Genomic DNA, 13952 nt, shown 5'->3' on the forward strand with positions numbered 1-13952 from the left:
GGTGTTAGGTGCAGACATCTCCCATAGGAATCAATGGGATGTCTGGCAGCAGCGAACATGAACTTTCGCTATGGTCAGACTCCCATTGATTCCTATGGGATCCGCCGCCTCCAGGGCTGGGCCGGAAAAGTGCTGAGCGTACCTGCTAGTTTTTTGATAACTAGCAAAAGTAGTCAGATTGTGCCGCACTTGTGTGCGGAACATCTGGGGTGACGTAAGAATCGATCTGTGTCGGACTGAGTCCGGCGGATCGAAGCTTACGTCACAAAATTCTACTTTTGCCGTATCTAGGGCTTGATAACTAAAGCAAATCAGCTTCGCCACAAATATGCTGCGGAATTCCAGCGTATTTGAGGTTGACGGCTGGATAACTACCCCCCATAGTCTTAAGAAAAATTCCAACATCATATTTAATGGGGCAGATAAGGGTGGAGCTACGGTAGTCCTAGACTAATCCTTTTACATCATGGAAATTAACACACAACTCAATGATTTGGATATATATAAAGTATTGCCACATAATCCCATATTTGAAATACAAAAAGAAATTAGGAAAATTCTTGAAAGAGGGTTGACACAAGGCCATATAGATAAACAAATGTTTGACTTTTTTACAATCAAAAGTCCTAGAATTCCAATTTTTTATACAGTCCCCAAAATTCGCAAAGACACTGAGAGACCACCTGGAAGACCCATACGGCTAGATTTGGAGTTCGGCGTTAGATGGGTTGCTAACGCCACGCGTGTTTTATGTCTAACGCACGGCATTGTTTGACTCAGGTATTTAGAGTTCAAAAAAGACCATCTAACGATGCTCCTAACGCGTGTATGTCACACGCGGAATACTGCCCACGTTAGACATTCTCCCATAGAGATCAATGGGAAAGCAAAAAAATAGCTTTTTTCACCTAACACTCGATCTCGCGAGAATACGCACAGCTCGGTCATATGACGCATACCACATCATGCACAACAATAACACGCCGCAAATGTCACAACAACAATCAATCAACAAAGCACATAAGCATTACACATTGACAAGCGGGGGGATTTTTATTAAAATTTAATACGGGGAATACGCATATACTTTAAGATGCGGAAATTCGCAAAATAACAACAAGGAATAAAAAATATATACATACACTAGAAAAATAATCGCATTCAATATCACTATATATTAGGACAAACATACATATACAACACTTCACTAATACCACACCATCGCAAATTCACATTTAAAAAGAATACTATTGGACAATGTTAGAGAAAACGACCACTATGACATCATCGCATTCTACACATTCCACAAATACTAACTCAAAATGAGCATGCGCAAATTCACACAACTAATACACATTGCACTAATATTAATTGCTAATAAAGCACACCTGAACACAATTTACAACGGAAATTGGTACATCATTAAACATTTACACAGGGTATATAAGCACCACACAAGCAGGGCTTCTTTGACTGTGTTGCTGTTGGGTCTTTGGAGATTGGAGGTTTAAGATTAGAGAGTTGGTGCATTATTGTGAGTGAGTTAGTGTTAGCGTGAGAGAGTCAGTTGTTAGTGTTATCGTGAGTGAGTTAGTGGGAGTTAGTGGGAGTGGGATAGAGTCTGTTAGTGGGAGCGTGAGTGAGTTAGTGGGAGTTGTTAGTGAGAGTTGTTAGTGGGAGCGTGAGTTAGTGGTAGTTAGTGAGAGTTAGTGGGAGTGTTTGTTAGTGAGAATTAGTAGTAGTGTGTTAGTGAGAATTAGTAGTAGTGTGAGTTAGCGAACGAGTGATTTTTCTGTACACGTAACACATTTACACGCAAACACATTCAATACATACATACACTTATCAATAACACTACATACACTCCATACCCCCTACCCCCTCATACTACACTCCATACCCCATTCCCTGTAGTCCCATTCCCTTTCATCCCATTTACTCTTATCCCATACCCCATACCCATCCCATACCCATCCCCTAGTTACATTTAGTTTACATATCCTCCTTTTAGTCTTCTTCTTCTTTTGGTTTATTTCAATACTCCTTACCCTCTTTGTTTTTTTACATCCCTCTCACACTTTCAGCACTTTTTTTGTCTTTTTAGTTCTTTATTTTGACCCCCTTTCATTTCATCACACTCACTTTTTGTTTGATTATTTGGGGTTTAGTTTAGGGAACAGATGGAGGCCAGGCAGGGGAGAGGTAGAGGGGGGAGGAGAGGGAGGGGGAGAGGAACAGGGCAGGAAGGGGGGCAGGAAGGGGGGCAGGAAGCGGGGGTGGAAGCGGTGGGTGGACCCAGCCACTTGGTTCAAGATGAACAAGTGGCTGGGCCCAGTGGCGGACAGAGTAGGGCTTCACAGTCCGGGAAACAGAGGGCATCGTCACAGGGGAAGGCCAAGGCGACTAGGGAGGCAAGGTTTTCGATGGAGGAGAAGGAGGCCCTCGTAGAGGCCTATATGGCCAGGTATAGGAGGCTGCAGCACCAGAAGACTACCCCGACTGACAAGAGGAGGCTCTGGAATGAGATAAGAAATGCAGTCAATGCAGTGGGTGGCCGGAACAGAGATCTGGATTCGATAAAACATCGCTACCGGGACTGTAAGATGGATCTCAAGAAAAAATTAAGCCTGGAGGCCCGACATGCCGCAGGAACCGGTGGCAGACCTGCCCTGGAAATAGAGTACTGCCGATGGGAGGAAATGTTGCGGCCCAGCATCTCCGAGGTGGAAATAGTCGGTATCGGAGGAATTGATACCGGGAACCTGCCACTCTCATCTGACGGTAAGCTCATTGAACAATAAATTCACATACGAATGTATTTCAAGGGACACTATACGCAAACCTTTACTTTCATGATTGAGGTAGCGAATACAATTTGACAAAACATTCTAATGTACTTATATTACCTAATTTGAATCATTCTTGAGATATATTTTAATGAAGATATAGCCATGCACACGGTGAAACAATCACAGGAGGCAGCTATATTCAGCTAACAATCAGCATCTTATAAGCATATTTAGATATGCTTTTCAGCAAAGAATATCCAGAGAATGAAGCTAATTAGATAAAAAAAGTACATTAGAAAGTTGATAATAAATGTATGCTTCTAAATCATGAAAGATAAAACATTGGGTTTCATGTCCCTTTAAGGATCAGATTAATGCTATAACGTTGTTTACACGCATTCAATTACTTTGCGGTTACATCAGTATCTAGGCTATAGGTTAGGTGTGCATTTAAACAGACTGAAAACAAACGCAAAAACATTCAGATTGACCAGAGATATCACAAACACGGTTTAGAAAATGCGGAAATCGTATTGATTGTTTGTTAGATTTCAAAGTGGATTAATGATTCTGCATTTGTAATTGTATCGTAAGCTAAGTCATTTAAAGCTTCATTTGCAAATATGCTAATATATACATTTTTTTTTTTTTAAATATACAGAGTCTGGGGAGGAGGCAGCACAAGAAACACAGCCTCATCCATCTCCCCGGGATGAGAGTGGTGGGGAGGAATTTCCACTTCGGAGGGAAGAGGCCCCCCGTGGCGAAGAGCGCACGGAAGCTGATGAAGAGGCCCCGGAAGCAGAGGAGGAGCCCGCGGAACCAGAGGACCCTCAAGGACCCGCACACCGCCGTGCACGGGCACCCCGCCGTGCACGGGTACCCCGCCAAGCACAACAAGAGGAAATAGCGGAGGTGCGGGTTCTACTGGACTACATAGACCAGATGCGTAACTCCCGGATACAAAATATCGAAGGCCGAACTCAAATTCTTGATGGACAAAATCAAATAATTGAAGGTCAAAACCAAATAATAAACATACTTAATAGAATCGAACAAGGCCAAAACCGAATCATTAATCTGCACCAAGAGATGTTCAATTTTTTCCGGGAGGCGCATGCTGGTCTACCTCCTGGTCAGCCTCCTGCTGCTGGGCCTCCTGCTGCTGGGCCTCTTGCTGCTGGGCCTCCTGCTGCTGGGCCATCTCCTCCTGCCGGCCCATCTACTCCTGCCGGCCCATCTACTCCTCTTCAGCCATCTCCTCCTCTTCAGCCATCTCCTCCTCTTCAGCCATCTTCTCCTCCTCAGCCATCTTCTCCTCCTCAGCCATCTTCTCCTCCTCACCTTGGTCGTCCCAGTACTCTTCCTTCCACTCTTCCCACAACATCTCCAAGGAGAACTCTTCGGAGTCTGCAGTTGCCCCTCCCAGAGCCTCAGCCCCGTGGGAAGAGGGGAAGGAAGAGGAAGTAAGTATTTATTTTCATCTTTAATGTTTTTTTTATTTAATGTGTAATGGATAGGTATGTGATGATGTGGTTTTCATACACTTGTGGACCACACTCTGTATATAATCTACTTCTATGGGACCGGGTCCATGGAGGCAGATTGTTTGCAGAGTGTGGGTTATAAGTGTGTGAAAACCACATCATCACATACCTATCCTTGTTCATGATATTGATTGGTTTCTGTGATGTGATGTCCAAACTGTTTCCCGAATCGCAAACAAAATTACCATTACAATTATCCATGATGGCATATTACTGTTTGAATGCCAATAACACAGCTTAAAGGGACAGTCAGAAAATTATTGATTACAAAGAAAACACTGTATTACGCATTATCAAGTTGGAAACAACAAAACATGGAGAAATACGTGTGACTTATGTGCTTAACCTTGTATCTATGACTAGGAAAAATGACCACTTATTTGTTGTTCTGACATAACAACATTTTAGATATCAATGATCAATACATGGTAAATAATATGCTGTATGAGCACAAGGTTTTACATATACAAATGCTATCCAAATGCCCTCTAGTGGTCAAATTGTATAATGATTACATGCACTCTTCAAGCTCGAAGAAATGAGCACACGAACCTCATAGGTTTAGCTAGCAAATTTAAATAAACACAGACAAATGATTAATTGGTGAGAAACATTTGATATCATTGATATTACAAAATTGACTTTTAGAATAATGCAAAACATTATTTGTTTTCTAAACTGTCCCTTTAACAAAATTACATATGCTAACACATATTTGAAGCTTGTTGGTATATCTACATGTACTTGTTCAAAAATTAAATATTGAAATCAGATTTATATTGACGTGTTAAATAAAGTCTATTTTCTTAAAGAGACATTATTGTGTTAATTTTTTTTTTTAGAAAGACATTTGTTTGAACAATGAATATGGTTTAAAGTCCTTTTAGGAGTGGGGGGTGAAAATATGCTAACAATAATATATTTGAAGATTAAACAATGTGGAACTCATACATGATACAAAAATCAACATTTGCATTAAAGGGACAGTATACTATATTTTTAACAGAACTGTATGTAATAGACACTACTACAAACAACAAGATTAACATATACTGATATCAATATTACAAAGCTTCAAACACTTTCAAAGAAAATCGGGTTAGCTCTATTGAAAATATAGATGAACCCCCATTACAACCGTAAAACAAGACAATACATCATCATACACAAAACAGGAGAAAGCTGGAGATGGTACTCACATGAAACTTAGAGGCTTGGCGAGGAGTCTGATAATTAATTACATTTTATTTGAACAGAAGCAAAATGAAACGTGTATTTGTTAAACAATGGACTATCTAGAGACCAAATTAAAAGATTTAATTTATAATGTGAGTGTCTAATGAACCTTTAATAAAATATACAACGAAATTTCATTTAGAAGAAGTCGGCATCATATATTTAGCATATGATAAAGCTAAATGCATATTGATTACTTTATTCTAACACAATAGCGCATATTTATTAATTAGATATCTTTAACATTAAACACAACAGTCATTTTCGTTCGTTTATTCAACCAGACATCCAGCAAAAGAGAATTTGGCGGTCTTTATCAGCTACGGGTCAACAATGTAACATGATGCAAATAATACATATTCGCAAGGTTTTTAAAATTGGCTGCAGTCACAAACGTGTTTAACGTGCACAAACAAATATTGCGGGACTACGTAATCCAATCAGACGTTTTTTTACCTTTGCATGTGATGTCTTAACATGGCGCTTCCTTGATCACGTAAGAACGCCATCCAATAAAAGGCACATTCTTGATCACGTAAGAACGCCCCAAAAAAAAGGTGCATCCTTGATCGCGTCAAAACGCCATCCAATAAAAGGCACATTCTTGATCACGTAAGAACGTCAGTCAATACAAGGAATCATTGGACAGCCTGGCAGGTGACGTTTTAAGCAACATGGCGCATCCGAGATTGCTGAAAAACCGCAGCCAATACAAGGACTCAGTTGACAGCTTGGCATATCACTAAGAAACGTATTTATATTTTAGGAACTAGTATGTGTCTAGATTGCTATCTAGGAATGTCACGAAATCATGAATCATCTTTTCGGACTTGACTGTCCCTTGAACTATAGCTATGGTGTATATCTTTAACATTTAAAAGATACACATGAGAAATACATATGCCATTGATGTTTTAAGATATGTTTTGATTGTTTTGGAATAACAATAATGATACATGGATTGATTAAACATGTCATTTATTCAAGTTTAAATATGGTCAGCCTACCTATAGCCATATATGGGAGGAGAAGTATTTTGTTAACATATTTGTTAAAAAATATTCATCATCTAAAATATTTGCATTACACACAGAGATTTATTTGGTTACACTTTTACAATAAGATAGAATAGAAAATGAAATACATGTGCTGTCAACATTACAATAAGATTGTTTATTAATAAGATTATATGTCCTTGTTCATGTAAAAAGGACAAAAACGCTTTAGAAATGGAAATACATTCATTAACAATTGTGCTCACCATCACTTAAAGGGACATTATTTTGTTTTTAAAAAGAGGATACACATAGACAATACTATTTCAATAAAATGAACACTTTACAGGGATTATATCATTGTATCAATCCTCAGATCACTTGTTAAAGGTGCATCAATTCATGCAGAGTTTCTAAATACACACATGGATGTGAAAATTGAAATATACATATATACACAAATAACAATCTATATATACATATATAAAACAATTACTATGCTAATCATAATCATGCAATGATAAAGCTAAGAGAAAAACATATAAAGACAAATAATAAGATTACATTGGAGATGTTAATCTTAAAGTCATTTACAATTGTCTTACATATATGATTTTTGAAAAACAATTATTTTTGGTAGGTCCCTTTAAGGATCAACAAGATAAACTAGAGCTTTCAAAAAATAACATGAAGAATGAGGACAAAGAATCGTGCAATGACATGTCTTTTATTAGTATGTAAGAAAACATCAACAACGTTTAGAAATAATCTTGTAAAAATAAGGAATATTTGAGCCATATGACAAGGTAACAGAGTGCATCACAGTCCATGAAGAGAGTTGCCAAGGGCCACCATAGCCCCATTGGAGACATATGACAAGGTAAAAGAGTGCATCACAGTCCATGAAGAGAGTTACCAAGGGCCAGCATAGCCCCATTGTAGACATATGACAAGGTAACACAGTGCATCACAGTCCATAAAGAGAGTTGCCAAGGGCCACCATAGCCCCATTGGAGACATATGACAAGGTAACACAGTGCATCACAGTCCATGAAGAGAGTTGCCAAGGGCCACCATAGCCCCATTGGAGACATATGACAAGGTAAAAGAGTGCATCACAGTCCATGAAGAGAGTTACCAAGGGCCAGCATAGCCCCATTGGAGACATATGACAAGGTAACACAGTGCATCACAGTCCATGAAGAGAGTTGCCAAGGGCCACCATAGCCCCATTGGAGACATATGACAAGGTAACACAGTGCATCACAGTCCATGAAGAGAGTTGCCAAGGGCCACCATAGCCCCATTGGAGACATATGACAAGGTAAAAGAGTGCATCACAGTCCATGAAGAGAGTTACCAAGGGCCAGCATAGCCCCATTGGAGACATATGACAAGGTAACACAGTGCATCACAGTCCATGAAGAGAGTTGCCAAGGGCCACCATAGCCCCATTGGAGACATATGACAAGGTAACACAGTGCATCACAGTCCATGAAGAGAGTTGCCAAGGGCCACCATAGCCCCATTGGAGACATATGACAAGGTAACACAGTGCATCACAGTCCATGAAGAGAGTTGCCAAGGGCCACCATAGCCCCATTGGAGACATATGACAAGGTAACACAGTGCATCACAGTCCATGAAGAGAGTTGCTGAGGGCCACCATAGCCCCATTGGAGACATATGACAAGGTAACACAGTGCATCACAGTCCATGAAGAGAGTTGCCAAGGGCCACCATAGCCCCATTGGAGACATATGACAAGGTAAAAGAGTGCATCACAGTCCATGAAGAGAGTTACCAAGGGCCAGCATAGCCCCATTGGAGACATATGACAAGGTAACACAGTGCATCACAGTCCATGAAGAGAGTTGCCAAGGGCCACCATAGCCCCATTAGAGACATATGACAAGGTAAAAGAGTGCATCACAGTCCATGAAGAGAGTTACCAAGGGCCAGCATAGCCCCTTTGGAGACATATGACAAGGTAACACAGTGCATCACAGTCCATGAAGAGAGTTGCCAAGGGCCACCATAGCCCCATTGGAGACATATGACAAGGTAAAAGAGTGCATCACAGTCCATGAAGAGAGTTACCAAGGGCCAGCATAGCCACATTGGAGACATATGACAAGGTAACACAGTGCATCACAGTCCATGAAGAGAGTTGCCAAGGGCCACCATAGCCCCATTGGAGACATATGACAAGGTAAAAGAGTGCAACAGGCACAACAAAAAACTTTGAAAAAGGCCAAATGGCAACAATAAAAAAAAACATCAACATGTGGACGGAGGATTCTTATCTGCCACCTTCGAGCATCTCCAGATCCTCCACTTACTGGTCATCCTCTTCATCGTCCTGTGCATGTCCAGCTCCAGATTCAGGCCTTGAACTTAATCGCATAATTTCACGCAGAGTCAAGTCCTGAACCCGGAGCTGGGCCTGCATGGTGTCGTTCATCCCTCTCAGGACAGCTGCGTTCCTTAACACGGCCTGCTCTACTCTTGCTATACCTTCTAGCCTGAGCCATGCTGAGTCACAGTCAAAAATAAAGAATAAATTAAATATTAATGATAATTACACAACAGACGAAAAAATAAGCAAAGATACATTGTCATCATAAAGACAAATCATTCTTTACATCAATTAGTTTAAATTTATTCTTTACACATGAAATATGTTATTCAGACAGACCGAAATCATTAAAGGGACAGTTAACTCAAACATGTTGTCCCCTTTAATTGGTTTTCGATGATCCACTTATACAGCTTGAGTGTATCAAATCTTGTTAAAGGATTTACATTGTACTTACATTAGCAATTTAAATATTTTAATTATTCTGTGGTAGGCACACCTATCCTTAAACATTTTGGCATTGAGGACAAGCTGTGTAAACATAGCAACCTGAAGAAATTACATTCCCACTGGGTTAGACAAGAGATAATGTATAAACATTTGTACATTAATTGTTGGATCCAAGTAGTGGTGATTGGTATATGTAGTGATATCAAATTAAAGGGACACTGAACCTAAATATTTAATTGACTGATTCAGATAGAGCATGACATTACAAATATTTAAAAATTACACATATTCTTTAAATGTTTGAATTCTATAGCTAGATTTTGAATGCAAGAATGTCGGTTTTTAGGGCAGGCCATATTTGTTTATCAACTTTGTTTGTCCCTGCTGGTTGATGGATACATTCATCCAACAATAAAGAAATGATGTCCACAATTATTTTCTATTTAAAATTAATTATAGGCATTTCTTTGTTTCAATAAAGATATCAAGAGAATGAAGAATAATTCATAAGAGTAGTAAATTATAAATTTGATTAACATTGCATGCTCTATTTGACTCACAATAGAAAATATTTACCTTCAGTGTACCTTTAAGTATCTTATAATGTTGATTTTGAATGATACTTACAGCTGTGCCTGGGAAGGACAATCCGACACCCAGGACAATGGTTGAGACAGGGGGGAGGGATGGGATTGGGTTGGGGAGGGATGGGATTGGCTTGGGGAGGGATGAGCTGCTGCTCCGGGGTAGGCCGTACAGCTGGGGAGTGGGGAGTTGGGGTCTGGGCAGATGTACGGGCCATAATACGGGGAGAGCGGCGAAGGGGGTTGTAGGGGCGTTTTTTGGGAGGGGCAGGAAATGATAAATGGGAAGGGCCGGCAGGGGTCTGGGCATGGGCAGGAGTCTGGGCATGGGCAGTGGTCTGGGCATGGGCAGGGGTCTGGGCCTGGGCAGTGGTCTGGGCATGGGCAGGGGTCTGGGCATGGGCAGGGGTCTGGGCATGGGCAGGGGTCTGTGACTGGTCAGGGGACTGGGCAGGGGCGGAAACCAGATGACCAGAAGTGGTGGATCCATCTGAAAATTTAAAAAATATATATTAACATCTCATACATCATGAAATCAAATCAATGCATTTCAAATTGATTATGTTTTCAATATACTTAGAAGTGTGTTTGAATTTGTAAACAATTATGAAATGAGGATATGGTATGCATATAGGCACTCAGATGAATATCAATTACTGTCTGTACAATTATAACATTATTATTGTGTTTTGGCCTGGAATATGCATGTGACATAATGATGGCATGAATTATACATTTTTTTTAAAAATAATATTTTCATGCTGCCTGATATAGAAAGGGGGCAGTAGTGTATTTGAACAGACAAATAATATTCCTTTTTAAAGTGCAAAAGCTGTAGACTTTGAATGTCTTCAATGAATTGATTTAAAAAAAAGCAACATGTTGGAAACATGATAGATATATTTCACATACCATTAGACTCCAAGGCAGCCTCTTCCTCCTCCGTCACATATGTTAAATCAATCTTTGTAAAACATAACATGTTGTGTACACGTTAAGAACAGATATTATAACATATGTTACTGTTGTTCAAAGACACACATCAATGTTGCATTAAAGATATACACACCCAAAGTTATGATTTACATCATTTTGATGGAGCATACAAATGACATTAGATTTGTTATTCTCAATGATTCATATTTTCGATGTATTGTTTGTATTAATTTAAAAATCATAAAAGCATAGTACATAGAACATTTAAGATTTCTCATGTGTGTATCACTTGATGACTGTTGTCAAAAATGAACATGGAAACAAACATATGCTATACATCATCTGAATAACAAATGTGTAGACTAATAAAGTTTTAATTATTAATCTTTCAATATTAAAAGAAAATTAATATATAATCAGAAGAGAAAATTATATGTTTGTTTCAAATGTTATGCTTCATCAGAATCATGCTCATAATATTGATTACCAATACACCTTCAATGACATATAAATGAGTCAATGGACTTACCAGGAGACCGCAAAGGCGGCTCTGTGTCACTGCTGGATTCCTTTGGGCTCACCACACCAACTCTCTCTATGAATGATATAGATATATATTAGTAAACACATTTGGGATATCACTAAATCACATCTGTATCGAATTTTAAGATTAATCAACTTGAAAATGTGAAGAATAGAGCAGTCATTAAACCAAAAAATGCTTGATTGAATCAAGGGGATTCTGTTAAAAATGATGTATTGAACATATGTTTAATTTCAGACTATATTAGACATCAAACTCATCTCATACGATGCTATTGCATATCTAAATATACCCATTGATCAATGTTCTTAAAAGAATACACACAAACCACATTTTGAAGAACAGCTGTTGACAAATCTAAACAAACACATGTGGCACATCGAGCCATTTGTGCAATATACAGTAATCTTGTTTAGGACACAACACATATTTATCACAATACAAAACCAAATTGATTAGTACAAATATGTAATCATGGTGCTGTTAGAGTATGCTGATATCTATAAAGTAACTCCAACAGTGAATATGTGAATTATATATCAATATTGTTTAATCCAAAGAATGTAAAGATGAATGAATCTATTGTTTATTAAAGGGACACTGACATGATTTATTTAAATCATTGATTTCTCTGTTCAAACTGTTCAAAATGATTTAACATTGACTCCTATTATAATTTGAATGTTGCTACATTTTAATCTTAAAGGCAGATAAGCAATATTGTATTCAATAAATATTGTTTGTTGAAGGTATCCACCAATCATCAATAAAAACCGAGGTTGGTCAACCAAAATTGAGATGCAGATAAACGTACATTCTTGATTTTAAAATACATTTAGCAATAGAATATTTCCCATATGATGATAGTATTATATTTAAATGTTTATTAATATTGCATACTCTATCTGAATGACAACATTAATAATTGTAGCTTAGTATTCCTTTAATATAAAATTATATTGATTTGACATTGTTGGTGTTAATGAATTCTCTACTCCATATGTTGATGTAATGAATGGGATTGAGCATGCAATTCAAATCTAATATGTTATTTAAGGATATCCGAAGAATTATTTAATTTTCATCTATTAAAGGGACATTACATATAAATATTGAACAATGTGGATGTAGTATGTAATGTTCTGTCCATGTTTCTAAGACAAATGTCAATTAAAATGAGACATACCATACTGTGACAAGCCCTGCCTTAAGGATCCAGCAGCAACATCCATATCTGTAATATATTAAATGAGGATTGCATATCATTAATACAAATCATGCCATGTTTAAAATCTTTACATTATTAGCAAATCAATTTAAAACTATTAATCCTTTGGTAGTCCCATGAGTTAATTGTTTCCTCAATTCAATTCATGATAAATATATCCTGTACTCTTATTTTCAATCAGTTGTGTTGTTTACTGTAGCTTTAATTATTTTTTGGTGTTATTTCATTCTCATCAATTGATGGGCATATGTTATAATTTATTTGGATTCTTCTTTTTTTATTATGTATAATATTGAAAATAAGAATACTGTATTCTTCACATATATAATAATTCACATTTCATTTTGACCAACATGTATAAAGCAATGCCACTTACAGCAAAGCCATGTTAACGTGTATGCGCAATTCCATTTTCGCGATCATTGCGCAATGATTCAAAGCGGAATTACGCATCCGTCATTTGACCAACATGTATAAAGCAATGCCACTTACAGCAAAGCCATGTTAACGTGTATGCGCAATTCCATTTTCGCGACCATTGCGCAATGATTCAAAGCGGAATTACGCATCCGTCATTTGACCAACATGTATAAAGCAATGCCACTTACAGCAAAGCCATGTTAACGTGTATGCGCAATTCCATTTTCGCGATCATTGCGCAATGATTCAAAGCGGACTTACGCATCCGTCATTTGACCAACATGTATAAAGCAATGCCACTTACAGCAAAGCCATGTTAACGTGTATGCGCAATTCCATTTTCGCGATCATTGCGCAATGATTCAAAGCGGAATTACGCATCCGTCATTTGACCAACATGTATAAAGCAATGCCACTTACAGCAAAGCCATGTTAACGTGTATGCGCAATTCCATTTTCGCGATCATTGCGCAATGATTCAAAGCGGAATTACGCATCCGTCATTTGACCAACATGTATAAAGCAATGCCACTTACAGCAAAGCCATGTTAACGTGTATGCGCAATTCCATTTTCGCGATCATTGCGCAATGATTCAAAGCGGAATTACGCATCCGTCATTTGACCAACATGTATAAAGCAATGCCACTTACAGCAAAGCCATGTTAACGTGTATGCGCAATTCCATTTTCGCGATCATTGCGCAATGATTCAAAGCGGAATTATGCATCCGTCATTTGACCAACATGTATAAAGCAATGCCACTTACAGCAAAGCCATGTTAACGTGTATGCGAAATTCCATTTTCGCTCTGTGACGCATATTCTGTAGAGCGCAAGACACATCATTCCTATTTCATGTGTCA

The sequence above is a fragment of the Bombina bombina genome, chromosome 6, assembly GCF_027579735.1.
Source record: "Bombina bombina isolate aBomBom1 chromosome 6, aBomBom1.pri, whole genome shotgun sequence".
NCBI classification, from domain to species: domain Eukaryota; kingdom Metazoa; phylum Chordata; class Amphibia; order Anura; family Bombinatoridae; genus Bombina; species Bombina bombina.